Source organism: Falco punctatus, assembly GCF_963210335.1.
Source record: "Falco punctatus genome assembly, chromosome: 2".
NCBI classification, from domain to species: domain Eukaryota; kingdom Metazoa; phylum Chordata; class Aves; order Falconiformes; family Falconidae; genus Falco; species Falco punctatus.
In genome coordinates, this window is record NC_137581.1 from 41,390,547 (window position 1) to 41,413,085 (window position 22,539).

Sequence of the window (22,539 nt, forward strand, 5' to 3'; positions counted from 1 at the left end):
CATTCTTAATTTTCAAAATTTCCTCTAAAGAAATTGATCTGATGTGATGGTATAACATGAGCATTCTTAGTCATGCTACCAAACTTTTTTCCCCTATGTTAGTTTCTTTACAACTAATTTTCAAATTGTAAGATGTATAATAAAATATGTTTAATCTTAATGGTAACATAACCTAAATAAGTTCATAATTCATTTGGGAATATAAAACAGTTCATCAGGTCTATAATTTTTTTTTTTTTCAGGGAAGAACCTTGCTGATTTATTTATAACATTCAAAACCAATTAAAGTGTCTTTTAATTATTAGGAATACTTAATCTTCTCTAAGGCAATATAGAAAGGAAAATAATTAAAATAACAGCAGAGAAACTGAGTATAAAGAATAACTATACTAATTGTAAGACATTATCAGAAAAAAACTTCTGTGAAATTTACCCACAGTTTTGATAATATCCTCTGATTGCAAAAAGTACCTGTATTTTCTATTTGGAAATATATAGGAAAGGTCTTAAAAAAGTATATTCTCATAAACTTTTCCCAAATAATACACGGTTGAGAATTTGGGAGAGAAAAAAATGCATACTTGCTGTTTTATATTTATATATACTCCATAAGAAGTGCCACCTACACTACAGTATAGCTTAAAACTGGTGTGTAGGAACCTAGCTATTCAAATGAAAAATTTGTGGTTACAAACTGTTTTTGTAATCTCTAAAATGTAATTATCCTGTCTGTTTTATGAAAGTCTGACAATATTTTCATGTATTCCTTTGGAATCAATTTATTAATTAAAAAATTAGGTCAGCTGCACTGACCTAATTAACTCTAATATAAACAAGTAGGTCACAATTAAGATTCTCCTTTCACATAGGTACTTTCTGTCTCTTTAGTGTCATTTGTAATTTAAGTCCGGAGGGCTAGTAAAATTATTTCAAGTTCTTTTTATTTTACTTTCTCCGTCATCTGACCTCATTTAAAACAACATGAGTCCAACAGCTAACAAAAGCCAGGGACAAAATACTTGAAATGCCAAATCTAGCGTCTGTATTATTAATGTAATTTTTGGTCTTTATGAAAATATAAGGGAGAACAAAATCTGTGCTAAAGAATAAGAAGAATCTTAGAATCCTCACTGTATTGCCACTGCATCTTCCAGGGAACCAGAAAGTACTGGTTTACATGGGTTGAGTGTCCAGAATTTGTCATCTGTCAGGTTAGGAAGTCTTGATTACACATGTGTTACTGGGTTAAGTTTGTTGCACTGAAGAACCACATCATTCAAAAACCACTGTCTGAACTACAGAAAACAAATAGCAGGTTACTTCATAATTAAATTAAAGCAGTATTTCTACCCAAGCATAAAGAGTTTCAGATCAAGACCAGTTTCATCTTTTCTTTTAGGTTCACAGTTACAAGAATCTTGTTGGGACACAATGCTGAAGTATATAAATAGCACTCTACAGCAAGCTACACAGTGTTTACACTAAGCTATTTCTCTTGGTTTCTGCTGTAATTGGTTAACAGGGGAAGATAGGCCAACTAGATGATGCGTTATCTGACTTAGGCACCTATATTAAGAGGAAATAAGTAACTTTCTTTAAAAGTTTATTTACTTCTATTTCCTGAGAGACTTGAAATAGCTTAAATGAGAAGTCTAATCTTTCAGGTAGTTATTGTAAGTTGAGGGCTACAGTAAGTTAATCATTACAGTAAATTAATTATGCTTGTTACAGTCTGACCTTAGACCAGATTGTCTAATAATGCCTTGTCCAGAAGAAATCTATCATAAATAAAGTGAGTGCCTCATGGGAGAATATGCAATCCCTAAAGACTTAACTAGAAAGGGCCTTAGTTTTAGGAAGAAATGTTGAAGGAGAGAGAAAATCCTCTAATTTCCAGCACTCATGTCAAAAATCTTTCTGTCAGGTAGTTAGATGACTCAGTTAATTCAAAATAGCAAAGCAGTTATCATCTAGTGATTATGCCTGGTGTGAAAGTAAAAATGTGAGCTGGAAGATCATCTAATGACCTCACAGCACATTTTACATAGGCCCTAAACGTTCCCAGAAGTTTTACTAGAAGAAAATGAAAAATTATGTGAATTGATTCTACTCAAAAGCCATTGTTGGTAACAATCAATGTCACAAAGTTCCTTGGTTGGCCAAAGATGAGTGCAGCACTGTGGCAGCCATGATCGCCTGTTTATATAATGCACATTGTAAACTACTTTCCTCTTCTAGCATTCACAGAGAGGGTTGTGGTGTAAAGACTACATTCTGTTTTCTCTGAGGGTACTTAATATAATTAAAATCTTCTGCATATGAGTTGAATATGATTTTGGCAGACTCAGCTTCAAATTGTTCCACTATTCTTCCCTATTTATTTATATTTTTAAAGATTTTGCATATTTTACTTCAGAAAGAGATATTACAATCCAGATCAAGCTATTGCATAACTAAACAGCACTAATTCACTAATTTACCCAATAGTAAATAGCTATAAACACAAGTGAGGTGAAAAGAAAAAAAGAAAGAAAGGAACTTTCACCTTCAGAAATCCAACAAAATATCTATAATCAATATTTTCATGATGAATTGTAGTTTTCTGGAGAGTACGTTACACAGTTTCCATGTCTGTTTTTACCTAATAAAGGATAGGTAGCAAATGGTCACTATCATTAAGACAGAAGTTTATGGTCTGTATACACAATGCCATTCTGTGACTGTTTACCCTTCTTCCTATTCACCTATCAGCACATCAGTGCATTACAATTCAGACTACAGCAAGTCACAAGTGGTTGTCCATAAATCATATTAAAATATGTCACATAACATCTAGGTTTTAGTGTCATACCTGAGTTATCTGGTGAGACAATCTGGACATTTAAATTGTATATGGTTTTCCATTATCTAAGAAACAGCCTAGTTCTCCAGATAGCAATTGGGATACACTTGCAAACTCAAAACAAATTAAGGAAGAAACTCTTGTAGAAGTCTTTATTTCCTCATGAGAAATAGATGCAGAGTATTTTCTGAGCATAATGCTTTCTTTGAAGGGCAGAAAAGTAGGCAAAATGGTGTAGTGACCCTAAGTTATGTTGAAATGACACAAATTTTATCAACTATAGATATCTATGTATCTCTGTTTCTAAAAAGGTTATTTTTGTTACTATGGGAATTAATTGACTCTTTAATACTTCTTCATATGACCTTAACTGTGAAATGAGGACTTTTTATGCTGGAGCAACTCTAACATGATTTTACTCAATGTGTCTAATAGTAGCTTTAGCAAACAAAGTAAAGCAAAATACCAAGAGATGTTGCAGAACTTAATGTAATTTTAGTCAACAAACAGAACTTTTGCATTTTTTCTTCCCTGCTTTAGTATATTTTTCTTAGGTTTTTTTTATCATGGAAGAAGTTGCTTCTTTCTTATGCAATATAATAAAACTGAATTTTGTATTTTACTTGGAGAAAGACAAAAAAATTCACAAACCTAGACAGTACAATTACAATGCTAGTGGATTTTAGGTTTCTTTTTTTTTTTTTTTACCAAACTATGTCAGCATTCAAGCAGAAAGCACTTAAGAACTGCAAAAAAAAATGAAAAGCCTAGGTTACTCAAGGCTTCTTCTAGGGACAGAGAATGCAATAACCAATTGCTCATCCCAGGGGAAAATAAAGCACAGCTTGGAAATTTGTTAAGTCTATAAATATTCCTGAAATTTTGCTTTTAATGAGGTGGATACATTTGCAAGCCTTTATATGCTAGAAACTCAAAGATTCTGGGTGGTTAACTCTTTTACAGAAAATCTGCAGAGATGACTAATTGCATATCCAGATGACTAAGAAGTATCTTAATTAAGCCATAAGGGGCTAGATGTTTCCAGAATTTGTCAGCTATGTTGATGAAAATTGAATTTGAAACATGCGCATTGCTGCGCGTGGGACCAGTAGCTGTAGAATAGAAAGGATGACATCTGTGGCAACATTTTGTCAATATCATACAGATTTTAAATGTAAGGATGGTCTCTGCTCAAGAAGTGTGATTTACCCAGTATGAATGGACATTCATAAATTTGTCCCTCATCTCAAGTTGTGTACATGGCTTTTTACCATGGCAGACACTATCTCCAGAGAGAAAATTAATTTAAAAACTGGTAAGAAGTGTCAGTCCTTTAGAATGATCCTGTTGTATCAGATCAACAGGATAATTAATTACTGAGTAGGAAATATTCTGCTGTTCCTTCTGTTCTGATGTGCAGGATCTTAACAGTAAGATCTTTTTTCCCCTGTAAGAGTGATGAACTGGGTAGTTGAATATTGCAATTAGCTGACTTACTGTAGTGTGTTTAAGGAACTAAATCTCACTAGAATCTTTTATGTGACTTTTTCTGTAGCCGTAAACTTATCTGTAACAGACACTACTCTGAGTTAGTGACCTGAGTAAGAACATTTGGGATTGGTGATTTAACTGGGGATTTTTTTTTTTTTTTTTTTTCTATTTTGTTAATTTTGGACCAAATAGACTACATAGCATATCACTCTGCTTCTGGAGTAGGTGTCATTAATTCAGCCCTCTCCTTGTCAACAGAAACCCTTGTGCTTCTTCATTTTGTATTAAAATTACTGTTCCTCAGGTGGCAAACATTACCTGACTACATGTGAACTGCCACAGTGAAGACGACTATGTCTGAAATAGTAAGTGTATGCTGCCTTTACAATCATTAAAGAGGAATAAGCAGTTCTAGGACATGGGTATAGCATCCTGAAGTATACAATCAGCAGAGATCAGATTGACTGTTTACTAGAAAGTCTTATCTTCCCTCATTGTCTATAAATAAATTGTATTTCCTAGTCTTTTTAAATATGATTTTTAAATTTTTTTAAAAAAACTTTTTAAAAAGTATGTTGTGCAAACTTGCTGAGGAGGTTCAAGGGAGAAGGAAGAGCAACAGAAATGCATTGCACTAGGCAACACAATTATTTTCTTCTAAAAAAGTGTAGATTCTAAAGGTTTGGAATTTATTTTGTTTAAAAAGACATGGCTGGTCTCTAAGAAGCTACAAACCTGAAATAATATCTGTAGCATAGCAACATGTTTCCATGCATGCAGTGGTTCTTAAAGTTTTGAAAAGGAAATCCACATTTGCAGGCTTGTGTGTCTTTGTGAACCACTTTCTGCATATAAATCCAAACTAAACATTTTTTCCTTCAAAACCTTAATTTTTATTAACCAATCACTTTAAAAATTTTATTTTTAGGAAAGATCTTGCATTCACTTTCCCACTTACATGAAAACCTCAGTAACTACTATAATTTTACAGTTTCTCAGCTGAGGTGGCAGCAGATTGGTTCCTGCAGGTTAATGAATGAAAAAAAAAACACTGCAATTGCGTAAGAATGTAAAGAAAGAACCATAAGAACCATTGTATGGTTAAGAATTATATGATGTAAATTAAGGACCATATGGTTTTATACTTCATTTTTGTTGGTAACAAATAATGGATGCTTTAGAGAAGAGTGTTGGAACACAAAGCTATAGTGTAGGAAGTACAAAATATCACTTCTATTAACAAAGCTTCCTATTCATGCATGTTTTTCTTTTTTGAACTTCTCTGATGACTTTTGTATTTCATACAAGTTTTTGCCATCTGCTACATTCTATAAAAATCGGTTCCACAGTTTAACAATGCACGGTGTGATAAGAATGTCCTCTTCCTTTGTTGTTTTGAAAACTTGCCTGAGAGTTTATGGTAAAGTAGTGGCTGTTAGCTGTCTTTAATTGCTGGCACTAGCATTCATGCCTGGGCAGGGGAATGAACACTGCACTGCTCCTCTGTTTGAAGCTGTTGGAAGAAATAAAAACTAGTAGCTCCACAAAACATTCTTCTTGCAATTTCAGGTTGCTCCAGAAATAGAAAATATTATTATAGACATTGGAAAGTAGGTGTTTTTGCATAAGATTCCCATGAATTTATATGAGGTTTTATTTTTTTAAGACCAGATATTAAAAAAAAAATCATGAAAAAATCCTCTTTAAAAATTAAAGAGGGCTTAATAAGATTGTTCTTTTGGACAGATAATAGAATATTTTATGGGTAGTTGAAAGAAAATATAGAATAAAAGGCTGATGAAAGAAAATGCAGAGAATGCAGAGAGTACAGTACTTTTCTATGAGGAATACATTTAGAAATCACAGCCACAGCCATCTGAAATCACTAGTGTAAATGTGTAGAAGTAAATAATACTGTTCAAGCTCATGTAAGGAGTTCTTAATGTATGTAGTATATAAAGAATACAGCTTACTTATACCATCACTAATACCTTTTTGACAAAAAGGAAATATTTCTTCCAAGAATAATGTATGAAGATGTATAATTTAATAGTTTTGATCTTCAGTGGCACAAAAGGAGAAAACATAGTGGGTTGGTGTATTGTCACTTTGGCTGAAGCACCGGCAAAAAGCTTTGCTCTAGCAATTGCTTTTAATACATTACCGGCATTATTATACTGAAGTGAAAACAATGTTCATGCTTTTGCCCCTGTTCATCCACCTTACAATACAGAAGCTGTAATTTTTTTATTCTTGTGTTGGGGTAGTTTTCCCAATAGAGGAACTCTAAATCTTTACTGTCCCATAAATATGTGAACATAAACAGTGATTTATTGCAATTTAGGTCCTGTTTTGGTAGAGGAGGTTTATGGTGCTGAGAAAACTCATTAATCTAATTCACAGCTCATAGTATAAACATAACCTTTACAATATATAACAGCAGAAATTATGTGTGGTTATGATTTACTGTTTGTGTTTTGGAAGGAGAAAGAAGTACAAACTTGTTTTGCCACTTTCAGTTTTAATACTCATTGATTAAGTTGAAGAATTAATATGAAACTGCTATAAATAACAATCTATGTGTATTTACTTTTTGATGCAAGTTTTTTTAATCTAAAATGCTAACATTCAGAAGCTGTGAGAACAGTGTACTGTGAGTCAGACAAGCAACTTTAAAAAGCATATTCCAAGCAGGAATTCTATTAGCCTGATCATATATTATGATAGTAAATCTGTCATAGACAGATTTCTGAAGTTGTCTCTTGAACATCTATAGAACACAGAAAAGTAAGAGATTAAGAAACTGTGTTATAGTAGTATTAAATTGCTCTTTAGGTCTTACATACTTAAGTATGAATATTTGATTAGGATTCATATTCTCACTGAAGTGGAAAACCTCAATTTTGAATCAAGAGTGGCTGTTAATATAATAATTGTAATATATTCATATCATGTAATGCTATTATGAGTTTACCTATGCTTCTGCTGAATTTTAAGCAAAACCTGTGATGCTTGAAAAATAGGCATATTTTTTTGTTAAACGATAAAAGAGCTACCAAATTTTGGTGCTTCTGTTTTCAGTCATTACACAGAAAATATTGAATATCTAAAGAGATAACACATATAGTTATGAAATCTCAATATTTTTTATATACATCCTGGGATGTTCTCAATATGTTTCTCATGCTTTAACTTTCTATAATATTGTTCAGAGTATTCTGGAAAATGTATATAAGTGATGTCATTGGAATGTTGCACGTTTACATATATTTAATTGAATTCTTTTGATTATGTTAGAGTTTATATATAGGAAAGTTTAAAAAATGTTATCAAGAAGTCTTGACCAATCAAATCGTATTTCTTTTATAGAGCCATGTTGTCTGTATAAGACACATTTTTAATAGTGAATTCATGAAAGTGAACCTTACATAATATTTATGTTTTAAAAACAATACTGATTATACTGATATATTATTAATACTAATAATCTTAGAATAATGTATTCTACTATTCAGGAATTAGGAAAAAGTTAGGAATCATTATAGTGATAAACTATATTGTTAAATGTGACTTTTCTCTCATATTGCAAATGAACATTCAATTTACATTGACTAAAAGTATGATAAAAAATCCTGTTGGAAAGATTTTATTATTGAAAGCCTTTACTTCATAAACACTGCAATTCCTTCAAAATGCAATAAAATATTGCTGACTAGAAACTATTTTACAAAACATGTTCATTACTTTTAGTTCAACTTTCATCTGAGCCATACAACCATTGGTGGTCTCCTTGTGGCCAAAATTTAGTACTACGAGTCATATCTTTGCATTTATAAGATATATGAAGGAAAATGGTACCTCTTTATGTATTTCTTCACAGTTTTTTCTGATTCCTTTCTCTTGTACAGTGACAGTCTCTGTGCAATACAAGAAACTAATTTTAAAGCTTCTACTAATGTGGTATGTATTCTAGCAATATAGCTATTATATGCTATTTGAATTTAAAATATGTATATTAATTTAAAAAATTACCTGGTGTTAATTACTCAGCTTCCCTTCCAAGCTGTGAAAGGAGGAAACAAATGAGATCCATTTCTTAACAGTTGTTAAGAAGAAAATACAATGGTTTCTCTAGTGACATTGAAAGAGCAAAGATACTCTTTAAGAGTGAATTACCAAAGAAAGGAAAAAAATCAAAAAGTAGAAAATGTTTTTATAAATTATTTACTAACTTAGACATTTAAAATACTAAATACTATTTATTTACTCCTACATATTCATGTATTTATGTGTACTGAGCAATATATTATTCTGAAAGTTAAACAGATGTTTGGAGGACTCTGGATGAAGTTTTTATGCATTGTGAGGACACAGAGTAATACATAAGTTCTTCCAAAGAGTTTTAAGTAATTGGGTGATTTAACCTGAAATTCAGTAGAATTTGACAGATAATTTTCCTAGAATCTGTTTTAATTTTCAAAATTAAAGCTGAACAGTGGAATGCATAAACTGTGTTCCTTTTTTTACAATATATTTAACTGTCATAAAGAGATGATTAAATATTAAAGGAAACCTTTTAGAATATAGTGACAGATGTTTTCAGATATAAAGTATTCTAGAATCTATTTATTAGTCTAATGGTTTCTTCAAGCAATGGCAGAAGAGCCCATTGCCAATTCTGGATAAAAATATATTGAGTTTTGATGGACTCAAGTAATAGCAGTTGACCATATTGCAGAACTGTGAATCATAACAGTGAAATGCTTGGGAATGTATTTTGAAGATTTAAAACATAGGGGCCTTATAATGACCCTAAATTGTATAATCAATAATAATGTATGACAATGAGGTAATAATATTGAGAGTTCTGCTCTGGAATTACAATACTCTAAGTCAAGCAATATAGCTAACAAGAAAATGTTTTCTTGAATGCTAGATCCACTGAGTGAACAATCAAAACTGAACACTGTCACATTTCAAAGAAGGACTTTATATAAAGCAAGCCAGTCTAAATCTAAAAAGCTTAAGGATGTATTTAAATATTGTAATATCCATCTATAAACTGATATAGTCTTACACAAATCTGCAAGTACATTCTCTAATGCCTGGAAATCAAAAGAAGACAATTCGCTTACAGTTTTCGTAAATCAGGCTTAATCATTCAAACCTGAAGATAAATGATTACGATCAGATGGAAGACATTTGTATGACAAGGTTATTTCCTGTCTAGACTAAATTTAATCACAACAAGTACCATTTCATGTAATCCTACTTAAATCTATTCCCATCATTCACTAATTCATTAGTGAAAATACTCATGGTGAAGAAAATTTAGAACACGTATTCCAATAGTATATTTCAATGTTATATGTATCAATGTCTCTCATATATACTGTCTCTCACAGTATCCTTCTGGACAAAATATCCAGCATACAGCTAGGCAAGGCCATGGTGCACAGTGTGAGCAACTGGCTGGTGGCACAGGCTCAGAGTTATTAGTAAATGGGGTTGCATCAAGCTGGTGGCCAGTCACTGCTGGGGTTCCCCAGGGCTTAACTTTAGGGCCATTGCTCTTTAAAGTTTTTATAAATGGTCTGGATGCAGGAATAGAATGTATATTAAGTATGTTTGGTGATGATGCTAAACTAGGAGGAGCTATGGACTCCTTGAGGGTAGAGAGGCCTTACAGAAAGATCTGGATAGGCTAGAGAGCTAAGCAATCACCAGTTGTATGAAATGTAACAATACCGAGTGATGGATTCTCCACCTGGGGCAGAGTAATTCTAGTTATACATACAGACTGGGGGACAAGAGGCTGGAGAGCAGCTACACAGAAAGAGATCTGGGGGTTTGGGTTGATGGCAATTTGAAGATGAGTCAACACTGTGCCCTGGGGGGCAGCAAAAAAGGCCAGCTGTGTCCCGGGGTGCATCAAGCACAGCACAGCTAACTGGTGAAGGGAGGTGATTGTCCCACTCTACACTGCAGTGGTGTGGCCCCAGTCTGAGTACTGTGTGTGGTTTTGGCCGCCTCAGTGTAAAGATACAAAACTATTGGAGTGTCTCCAGAGGAGGGCAATCAAGATGGTGAAAGGTCTTGAGGGCAAGACTTATGAGGAGTGGCTGAGGTCACTTGGCTTGTTCACCTTAGAGAAGAGAAGGCTGAGGGGTGACCTTCTTGTAATCTACAGCTTCCTCAAGGGGGGCAGCATACAGGGAGGTGTTGATATCCTCTCTTTAGTGACCAGTGATAGGACACGAGGAAGTGATTTGAAACTGCATCAAGGGAAGTTCAAATTGAATATTAGGAAAAAGTTCTTCACCGTGAGGGTGGTCAGTCACTGGAACAGGGTCCCCAGGGTCCCCAGGGATCACAGCACCGAGCCTGTCAGGGTTCAAGGAGCGTCTAGATGATGCTCTTAGTCATATGGTTTAGTTTTAGGTAATCCTGCAAAGAGCAGGGAGTTGGTCTTGATGATCTGTGTAGGTGTTTTCCAACTGGAAATATTCCATGGTTCTATACTGACACATGTACATTGTTCTACTGATTACAAAAATAATCTGACTGATAATATTAAAAATATACTAATGCGTATGCTCTACTAATGTATATTTGTAATTGTGCTTTCTGATGTCTTTTAAAAAGAATATCAGATTTTAATATAGTGGGGTTTTGTTGTGGGTTTTTTTATTTTCTTATTCCTTTTCTTTTAATTATCTTTCTAAATCAGATGAAATAGCAAATTAGAAGGACAAAAAAGATGGCGAAGCAACTAGACAATGTCTTATAAGGAGTGGCTGAGGGAACTGGGGTTGTTTAGCCTGGAGAAAAGGAGGCTGCCGGGAGACCTTATCGTTCTCTACAACTGCCTGAAAGGAGGTTGTACCGAGTTGTTTGTCAGTCTTTTTCCAAGTAAGAAGTGATAGGACAATGGGAAAGAGCCTCGAGTGGCACCAGGGGAGGTTTAGATTGGATATTAGGAAAAATGTCTTCATTGAAAGAGTTGTCAAGCACTGGAACAGGCTGCCCAGAGAAGTGGTTGATTCCCCATCCCTTGAGGTATTTAAAAGACATGCAGATGTGGCAGTTCAGGACATGGTTTAGTGGTGGACGTGGCATTCTAGGTTAATGGTTGAACTTGATGATCTTATAAGCCTTTTACAACCCAAATGATTCTATGATTACTATATGACAAGCTTCACAGAAGTAGGTGGGACAGTTTGGGAAGACAGATATTGATTATACAGTATATTTTATGGTAAAAGTATATATGAAATCAGTCTACTAGTTAATTAATTTTTTTTTACAAATGCCTCTGATCAGGTAAGAATGCTGAAGTAATAAAATACAGAGAAAGCTGCTAAGAAATAAAAATACAATTATATTAATCTTTTTAGAGTTACCACATTTTGAAAACTTTTATCTATGAACAAACCCTGTTATTCACTTCTCCATAGGAGGTAACTTACTCTCACATTTCATTTTTGTTATGTAAATCCATATATGTCTTTTCATAGAACAGCTGAAAAAGTTTTTTTCTAGGTTATTTCCCTATAAGCAAACAAGAGTACAGTGAACATTCATTCCATCTAAAGTATGTTGATTTACTGAACTCTTTAGCTTTACACTGAATGTCACATATAATCTGTCCTTAGAAATATTTTCTACTTAAAGCAACATGGGTGTGTGACACTTTTGCTATATCCACCCCTTACAAAAATTAAAATACTTGACAGTAATTTTTGATGAACTCAGAAGTTCCATCAAAGAAACATATCACCAGCATACTTTTTTGAATTGTGATAATTGTATATCCTAAGAAAGGCATACTGTGGGCTTAACTGAACAGCATCTCAGAGTAATTCTGAGGGATCACCAACTGTGCCTTCACAACTCTAGTTCTAGGTGGGAACAGCATGTAGGAGTACAGATTCATCTTATAAAGGCGCCTAAGTCACTTCACTAAATAAAGACCCCAGATCTGTCTTGGTCTGAATGTTCCACTAGAAATGGATACACCTGGCACTTACTTTAGGCCATCATAGACCGGCATTAGGACTTTCAGATTATTTTAGAATCTCATTGAAAGGTTGAGATAAGAATTGATACTGGGTCTGCATGATCCTGTTTCTTTCCTTCCAGTATCTAAAGGCCACTTTTCATGCATTTTTCTTCTCCTAAAGATTAGTTCTTACATCATCTTTCAACAATTTTCCTAGATTGAGATTCATTTCATGTACTCCTAGACAGGTAAACAGTAGTCTGATCTAGTTGTATAAACCTCCCCAGGAAGAGGGATAAATACCTCCAAAGGAGCATTCAACCTAACTGAAGATAGATGTATAAGCCAAAGCAAGTGCCTCTTGTTGTTTCTACATCTCTGGTGTACAATCCTGACCTCAAGTTATATGTCTGATGTGATTCCAGTGATCCAGCCTCTGCTTCAAATTAAGTGCTTCAAACCTCTTGAGCTCTCTCATTACTTCCTCATGCTTTTTCAGATCTTTCCCAAGCCACAGTTATATCCTCCTACATTTTCCCAAGAAAATTTGGTGGGAAGAAACATAAAGTTAGGAGCAGAAAACACCTTCTTAATTATTTCTACTTTTATTAATGCAACTGAGAATTACAGTCCCCTCCTTTCATGAATCAGGGATTCACCAGTATTTCAGGCTGAACAGAATTCTTCCTTCTCCCTCCTGCCAACAAGTCTTTAACTGCAGTGGAAGATTCTGCAAAGGATACGTTCTGCTTTGAGTTAGGCTTCCCTTACCATGCTATGTACTCACACTGAGAAGGTATGACTCCACCAGACCACACTTACTATACCTTGGGGAATGACTATGGAATAGACATTTTTGTCCAATTAGCTGATAATGCTGAGCAGTAGCTGATAATGCTCCAGTGACTCTTGCAAAAGATATAAAAGAACTTCTTTGAACAGGTCAGTCATTTTAGAACCCAGTACGGGAGGATATGCTTGTGCAGTCACTATTTCCACACATTGACTGGAGGAGTTCACAACATGTGTATTTCTACATGACTGGAACACAGTAAGCCTGTTGGTAATACTGGGGAAAGGATAATTCCATGTAAAGTTTCTTCTACTGGAAACAGGAATCTTCATCTTTCTGTCACGTGTCCAAAACCAGATGCAGCCTTGATCTAGATAAGGGCTAGTACAGCAATAGGAACTGCAACTCCATCTTGCAATGCAAGACTGTACACCATCTCTGCTTCTGGTAATTTGGTAGGGATGGTAATAATGAGGCATACTAACTTGACTTGTCTCTGTTCCTTTTTGTTGGAGACCAGGAAGTTGTAATGGACATTATGTTTCCAAGATCCGTACTGTCATCCTTGAAGTGAAAGTTGGGATTCAACAATAAACTCCTAGTCTTCTCAAATTAATTTTCTACTTCAGAAGAAAAGTTGGTAGCATTACTGGGTTATGTGTAACTAGTTGCTTACTCTTGACATTTTAGTCCTATATATGGTTAATGGTACCAAGCTGTGCATTGCATGTCAGGTATTTCTTCACCTATCTACCTTGTTCCCTCTCTCACCCATTATCTTAGTTTCTCCTTTTTTCATCCTTGAATAGCTGATCTCCACAAAGAGAGAAGCCCATATATCTCATTATTTCAAATTTTTCTCCTCACAGATGGTAACCCCACCTGCAGATCTGCCCTTTTCATGCTATTACTAACTTCATGCTCTGTTTAAACTCTGTTATGTTTGCAACCAGGTCACCTGCTGAGGGAATGGCTACTTCTGACAAGACCCAATCTCCTATTGAGCAAATGAGCTACAGACACAGAGGCCCAATTATTATTAAGTGTTAGCATAATTGTAATTATAAGTAGAGTGTTTCATTATAATACAGCTGTTGAGGCTTTAATGCATCCCCATAATGTACTTTATTAATAAGCTGTATAGAAGTGCTGACTTTACAATTTTCTGGATCACATTTATGATAACAAAAGAGGTTATGAAAATAAATTCACTACAGAAACCCTACTGTGTTAGTTACTATGATTCACAAGTTTATTATGGTAATAAAGCAACATGAGACAATAATGTTGGGAACTGAAATACAGTAATGATGCTTCATATTGTTCCCAAAACATTATGCAGAAGTGGTAAAAAGTGTTATGACTTACAGATAGTCAAATGTAACAGATGTCGCACTACTGAATAAAAGCAAGAGAGACAATACTGTTAGCCCCTACACTATCTTCTGCTTTCTCCCAGGTCTTCCAAAGTGAAGAGAATGTTTAAGTTGGTTGGTTGGCAGAAATAAGATTTTTATTAAATCTTACCAATTTCAGAATCAATATTTGAGTGAGGAACTATGTGATCTTATATTGACTAGATGTTTTCTATGTAAATTTATTGGCACTTTGTAAACAGTTCTCTGGAACAAAGGACAAGTTTTTGAAGGATATGTTCCTATTAAATGTATCTTCAAGATAAAATTGCTCAGGGTTAACCTGCCTCCAGTGGCTCTGAGAAAATAACAAAACAGATCAGAACAAGGGACATTTATGACACTTCTCCTGGTTTTTAAATAATGGCAGAGTCCACTGTTCCAGGTAAACATTTTTATATGACATTATCACATACTGTATTTGATTCGCTCTAAGCAGAGTTCTAGCAAGACTCTCTCCAGCTGAGTTAGGATTACTCAGAAATCGGTGACACTCCTTAGACATTAATTTTTATTAAACTATGTATAATAGTTTGCAAACAAGAAAGCACCAAGGAAATTGCTGTACCCTGATTGCCCATGCTGCTTAATAGTTAACTGCATCTTGTATTTTTGTTTTCAGCCTTTCTGACTAGTTTACTCAAAGAGAAATCTCTGGAGGGCATAATTCCTATTTGTGAACACAAATTAGTATGTGATATTTAGCATGAGGACCAAGTTCTGGGCTCTGGTTCTGTTTCATTCAGTAGTATAGAACTGTGCACATATATCCATGTGTTTATATAGATACATAGTCTTCATATAAAAAATACATTTTTACATTAAGATATTACATATGATAATTTTAGTGCTAGAGACCTGTATGCAGTGTGCAGAGGAATAGTAGTAAATTACTCTTGCAGAAAAGCTCTGCTGTGACTCTCCTAAAGTATGTCACATTTGTGAAGTCCGGAGAGTACAAGTATGCATTAAGTGTACTGCTGCATGATGAGAATGATCAGAATCATGGAAAAATTCTCATTTAAAGTGAGATTAAACTAATGAATGGCAAAGCTATAAAAATATGATGTCTATCTCAGAACAGAAGAATAGTGAAGACATTCGATGAAATTAAAGGTAGCATATTAAAATATGGTGACAAGAAATGCTTTCTCGTAAACGGTATGGAACTCATTGCTGTAGGAATTTTGCAAAACCAAGAAAAGAAGACAAATTAAAATGGAGTATTTATCTGAAGATGGTGGTAGGCATAGAATCTGGTGTCCCTAAAAGCCACTTAAAGTACAAGGAGAAACCTAGTCCACCTATCTTAGGGAAATGCTTAACACAAGAAGTACTTTGATTCATTAGATATCTACACTAGTGTCTAGTTGTCATTGTTCTGAAAATACCTTATGTACTTAATTTTGTTTGCCAACATATGCTTGAGATGTGTTTTCTACTGAGATAAGCAAATTTTGTCCAATTGTAAAATTTAATTTCAAACTACAGTTAGATGGCCCTTGAAAATATACAAAAAAAAGGGAACAAATTTGAAACCAGCTTTTGACTGAGTCTTTTTTGCACTCAGTCAATCAATCAGGCTCTCTCCTCTGATTGGCCTTATGGTGTTTGCATGCTGGGTTTCACAGTGGCCTGAAGCTAACTAGAGAGATTAAAAGGAATGCAACCCACTTTATAAAAACCACTAAGTCCCCTCACAACAACCTCTTTGATTGAATGCAAACTAGTAGATTATTAGGCAAAAAGTGCTTTTTTCAATTCTTTCAGCGAAGAGGTTTAGATAGATTGAGTTTCACAAAGCTTGGGAGAGTAATTTCCTATAATGTCCCTCTAGTAGAAAGAGCTAGATAGCTTACATAATTGAGTTTCTTCTTGAATGAACTAATTGTAGCCCAGGATACAGTTGGCTTTCTGAGCTGTGAGTGCACATTGCTGGCTCTTGTCCAGTTTTTCATCCACCAGTACCCTCAAGTCCTTCTCCTTCATCCCCCAGGCTGTATTGATACCAGGGATTGCCCAGACTCAGGTGCAGAACCTTGCACTTGGCCTTGTTGAACCTCATGGACCGACTGCGTGAGCTTGTCCAGGTCCCTCTGGATGGCATCCCATTCCTCAAGTGTGTCAACCTCACCACTGGGTTTAGTGTTTGCAGAGTTGCTGAGGTTGCACCCAATCCCACTGTCTGTCATTGATGAAGATATTAAACAGTACTGATCCCAATACAGACCCCTGAAGGACACCACTTGTTACTGATCTCCATCTGGATATTGATCTGTTGACCACCACCCATTGGATGCAACCATCCACCCGATTCCTTACCCACCAAACAGTCCATCCTTCTAATCTGTATCTCTCCAACTTAGACAGATGTTGTGGGGGACTGTGTCAAAGGCCTTACAGAAGACCAGATAGATGACATCCTCAGCTCTTCCCTTGTCTACTGGTGTAGTCAGACCATTGTAGAAGGCCATTAGGCTGGTCAGACAAGACTTGGCCTTGGTGAAGCCATGCTGGCTGCATCTAATCAGCTCGCTGTCCTCCATGTGCCTTAGCACAGCTTCTAGGAAGAGCTGTTCCATGATCTTACCAGGCATAGAGGTGAGGCTGACAGGTCTGTAGTTCCCAGGGTCCTCCTTTCTACCCTTTCTAAAAATGGATACAATCTTGAATTAATGGTCACTGAATGTTATCAGATGCAACGGTCTATGCTTCACAATGCTGATCATCTAGAAATCTCATGTGAGTCAAGGTACTGCACAATCCTTAGACCCTTCACTTTTCAGTGATTATTGAGGAATGCACAGCAATGAAAAGAAAAAAAAATATTGAAATGAGAACTGCAAAAGAAGACCAGAGTCATGAAAAATATCACTAGACTCAAAAGATTTGGAAATGTGGAAGATTTAAACTTCACTTGAAATGTGTAATAAATGGATGACAGCAAAAAAGACGACATTTAGAGGCAGTCTTATTTCTAAAGCAGCTATTTCCGAATCATTACCTGATTTTAATACTGCTCAGTTAATTTAAGCAGGGGAGGTTAGCTATATAACTACTATAGAAATGAGAAGTACTGCACTTCATGTAAAATAGATGGAAGGATGTTTTTAAAAGAGTTTATTAAAATAAAAGCAGAGAGAAATTTGTAATGCATCTGTGGATCTCATCTTGCAGTTTGGGGAAGTAATTGAAATCACCTATTATGAAATAGAAATACAATGAAAAATTCAAAAAAAATACAAGAAAAACATTATGAACTTGGATTAAAATGAATGTGAGATAACAAAATAAGCAGAATCTGCTAAACAAAGCAGATTGCCCAACAAAACTGGATGTGATGGAGAATTGATAAGATTCTTGAACTGTTGGAGAATATGCTATAAAGAATGTTATTGAAACAGAAAGATATGGGAAATTAAAGCTAAACTTCATCCAAACTTTGATGGCAGAGGACCAAGCCAACACTTAACATTTGGTAAAAGACAGAGGAAATTATCATGCCCATAAGATTGCAAGTATCAGAACAGAATGTGTATTATTGACAAAGTAGATAAAGTACCATTGGTTCAGAAGAATTATTCATAAAATGTTATAGCAGTGAAGGAATGGCTGAAAAGTGTGTAGGAACTGTACCAATTTAAATTAATGCAAAAGGCACTGTGGTGCCAGAAATAATGACATTAGTAGTGTTAAAGAGATCCATAGGTAACACAGGTGAGGCAGGACAGTTATTTGGGTCTTAACCTGATTATTTTGTCTACAAACATAGGTATGTCATATAAATAATGTGCCAATATATAGAAGCTGCAATTTTTAATTTCTACCAGCAACTGTTCCACCAATAATTATATTATACATGAACACTCACATTACTTCAACATAAACAAAAAAAATCACCCACCACTGAGTTTGCAGACAGCACAGACGAAGATTCTGAGAAAGTTCACTGTACACTGAAGCAGAGTTTAAAGAAGACATTTTGTTTGAATCTTGATATGAGAGAGAGGGGAAATGTATAATGACTTAATATACTTTATTGTTCTTGAACCATAGGAAAAATGCAAAATCATGGAGAAATGAAGAAGACAATCAGGTACTTATGCTTGTAGGTAGACTCAAAGAAGCAAATACCAAGAAAATGAACTGTTTCATTTAGCTGCAAAGAGAAACATCTTCTGAGAGATGGTTGATGACAGGTATTTTTAAATTTGATTCAGCATCCAGGTCTTGGCATTTGACTATAGCAAACTATAGAGCTCATGTTTATGCACACTGTATAGTTTCTTAGAAAGTACCATTGATGCCAAAATGGCACAGAGTAACTGCTCAGAGACAAATTTTGTCTTTAAGCATGCAACATTGGGGAGTTAGCAGATTTGCACCGGACAAACTAGCTCTGAAGTTTTCAGTAAAAAGTTAGGTAATTTATACAGTTTTTGTGAGAGGTTACAACATACATATTCATTTGATTTCGATATCTAATCATTCTATTCTTAATAAGTGGGATCGAGGTGGAGCAAACCTTTCAACTTTCTTTGTTCAATGATTTCCTGACTCATGGTCTCCTTATCTCCTTCAGGTGCCCACCTTATCTTTTCTAATTGTTCAGAGTACATTCCTTTACTTTAACATCCTCAGTGGTACATTTCTTTACTTTAACATCCTCAGTGGAACCTTTTCTTATTCAGAGTACTTTTCAGAGTACATTCCTTTCTCAACACAAACAGAGCATCACCCAGAGCATTGCACCAAACTCATCCTGACTAATCTTTTTAAGACCTTGCTCTGTTTCACCATTTCTTCTGACTGTTGTATGATGTTCAGCACCTGTTGCGTATCACTGGGAAATGCAATAGATTTATTTTATTGCATAGAGACAGGTAATTTCTGTGCAGATAATGTATGGAGACTCTGGTCAATTCTGGAGAAAGCCATAGCTTATGGGTTACAGCTAAACAAACAAACAAAATAATCAAGCTTTTTGTTACTGGAAATATGCCTGGGGAGAAATTAAGGTGTAAGACACGATAACAGTAAAACTATTTTGATTCTCAGCATAGCTACTGTAGCAAAGAAGAGATACTTCATGGTAAAAATAAATGCTGGAATTCTATGGCTGTATCAGTAACCCCAGAGTGCTACTGTGCAAAATTGTTCAACATAGCTGAGATACAAATTCTAATAAAGAATTTAAGGGACTCTAATATTTTTATTTATTTATTTTAAATGGTTTTATAGTATTGCATAACAATACATAATTGTTCAAAAAGCTTAGTGAACCTTAGCCTTTTAGAACTGTTGTGATAAACCAAAAACTAAGGATATGTATCTGCTGTAATATAGAAAATGTATCTTTGCAGGTGCCATGTTGGTAGGTTAACTGCCTGAGAATATTTTACAGTAAGCCTGACTTTCTGCTCTGACTGCATTGCAGTCATACCTTAACTTATTCATAGTAATACGTGAATGCTAAAAAACAATGTTTCGTCATAGCTGGTTCTAAATGTCATGGATTATTTAAACAACTATGTTCTATTGTGTTCAAATAATGAATATAAATCTATTCTCAGTGTTAAGTATTAAAAGCTTCACTTTAATACTAGAGGGAAGTTGGTAGCTAAAACTGACCGTAAGCTGCTTACTGGAAATTTCTGGCATTCATTCCTGAATTTCAGCTTGTCTTGGCAAACATCTTCTACTGCAAATGTAAAGATTTCCATCCTAAATGTACAGATTGGATCAATTCTGGATGTCCAGATCCAATTTTAGAGTAGTATTTAACTATTTTTGATAAAACAGTGACCGCCTAGCCTTCATGAAATGTCTAGAAAACACCCTGTCCAGTGCTTTCTTTATTTTTCATGATTTTTGATCACAGGCACATCAACTTCAGTTCCACTTAAAATATGAATTTTTAATCTTTATTTTAACTCAGGTTTCAGGTAAATAATTGCACATTTTTCATTGGTTTTCAGATCAAGTTTATATGTCTTATTAAATGAAAAACTAGAGCCCATTCATTAGGAGTAGGTCAAGGTATTATCTTAGACAGAAATCATCTATACAAATAGGGCCCAAATAAAATGTAGAAGTTTCTGAAAAAAGTCAAGTCATGTTACATTCAAGTCAATAATGTCATACTACTCAAGACCTTGTAGGGAGCTAACTAAACTTAAGAACAGTATACATGGCTTGCAATGTAGTCCATTAGTCCTTTAGAACGCTAGCGGGACCTCAGCTGGAATGCTAGGTGGGATTTCTCTCACCTAACTTTATATAGCCTCTATGTATCATCAACGTCTGGGTTGAACAGTGTAGAAAAAATTTTTAAAAGCAAATTTCATTTCATCCATAGGTAAGAAAACTAAAATGATTCAGATGAAGCTCACCTTGAAATGCCTGTTTCTCTCCAATTTACAGCAAGAAGACAGTCAAAAGGAATTTTTTCTGACTCCAAGAAATGAAGTAAGTATTCTGCAATGCCTGGCCTAAGTAAAGTCTCAGTAGAAAAAAAAGTTTTCATGAGAGACGGGGCTCAGCTGGAGAGTCGAGGAGAATCATTCCAGCTCTAGAAAACATCATCCAGCAGGAAAAAGAGATCTGCATGTCTTTTAACCATTTGTCCTTTTGGACAATAAAATCTCAGTCAAGATCAGAACTGATGGAGCTTCTATGTAACAGCAGTTGAGTTTTTCAAATTATTATTATTATTATTATTATTATTAATAACAACAGCAGCAACAACAACAACAACAATAATAATAATAACAACAATAATAATAATAATAATAATATTTTAAGGAAGGTCCTCAGATACATGTAACAGTGTCAGGCACTTGAGAAACTGATTTCAGTTTCCTAGCTAGTTTTAGATCACAGGTGAACTACATGCTTTGTAAAAAGGGAATATTTTTAAAATTCCAGTGTTATGGATTGCTAGTTAATATTGTATGCCTAAAAGGGATGTTATGAGAGATCATAACTGGTCTAACATACATCAGCTGGGCCATATTTTCTGTTTTCCAGAGGCTCATGTTGAGTACTGACAACCAAAGCTCATATACGAAGTGAGGCAGTCTGCTGACAGACAGCTTTTAGTGATTTCTGAAAAACGTAATTCACCATGTTCAAGGCTAAATAAATATAATTAGGAAGTTTACAAAGGCTTGTTTTCAAAGATGTTTGGGATTCATTCTTGAATTTTAAAAGCTTGTGATGCTAAATCGTGTTTTATTGTGAAACCAGGAGATCCAGGATATATGAGAATGCTTAGCAGTCTCTGTAAGTCAGTGCTTAAACAGCTGTGTGAAAGTAAGAAGTTGTACACAGGCTGTGAGTCATAAGGTGTCTTTTCCCGACTGGCAAAACAGAAGAAATGCTGAGTTTTTCATGATAATCAAAGGTACAATGGTAAGCAAAAGCTCTAATATCTTGCAAATTCCTGGATAAATTTGGTGGAGTCAAATTGTCTAGGGAAATGAAATAAATTTTAAAAACCCTTCCCATGTCCAGTGTGCTCCTCAGAGAGGGATTTAGGTTTCTGATTCCTGCTTTACATATCAGACCTCTGACTTCTGAGTCATGTGAATGTCACTTACAATATTCTTCCACATTCTTCTTATGTTGGAACAATAATAATGTGAATAATCAACCCCAGCATTCACATGAGATAACTATAGAAAGCATGTTATAGTGGCACATTCTGTCAACTTTGCTCTTGTTGCTGTCTATAGAATAAAAAATAAAAAGTGCTTCTTTGGTATTTTTAAATTAAATATATTAAAGCACTGCTGGCTTGTTTTGGGGTTGGTTTGTTTGTTTTATTTAGTTGTAAAAGGAAGTGCAGAATCAGTGAAAAGCAAAAGGGAAGAATTCAAGTGAATTTGGATTTCAAAAATCCATGACATGATTATTCTAGTACCAGAAACTGCTATATATTTTAAATAACAGCCCTTACAGACAATTTATTTCTGCTTTATACATTTAAAAAAAT

The 22,539-nt window shown here is 34.7% G+C and overlaps 1 long non-coding RNA gene across 4 annotated transcripts in view; it reads left to right on the plus strand.

The window, feature by feature from the left end:
* Window positions 1–22,539, plus strand: part of LOC308059467 — a 149,067-nt gene that overhangs the window by 40,371 nt on the left and 86,157 nt on the right. For 2 of the 4 annotated variants that reach the window (XR_013926255.1, XR_013926256.1), the window contains one exon: window positions 1–21,011. This exon is cut by the window's left edge. This is a non-coding gene — a long non-coding RNA (uncharacterized lncRNA). The remainder of the gene's footprint in view (window positions 21,012–22,539) is intronic. The other 2 variants (XR_013926257.1, XR_013926258.1) reach the window with 1 other exon arrangement.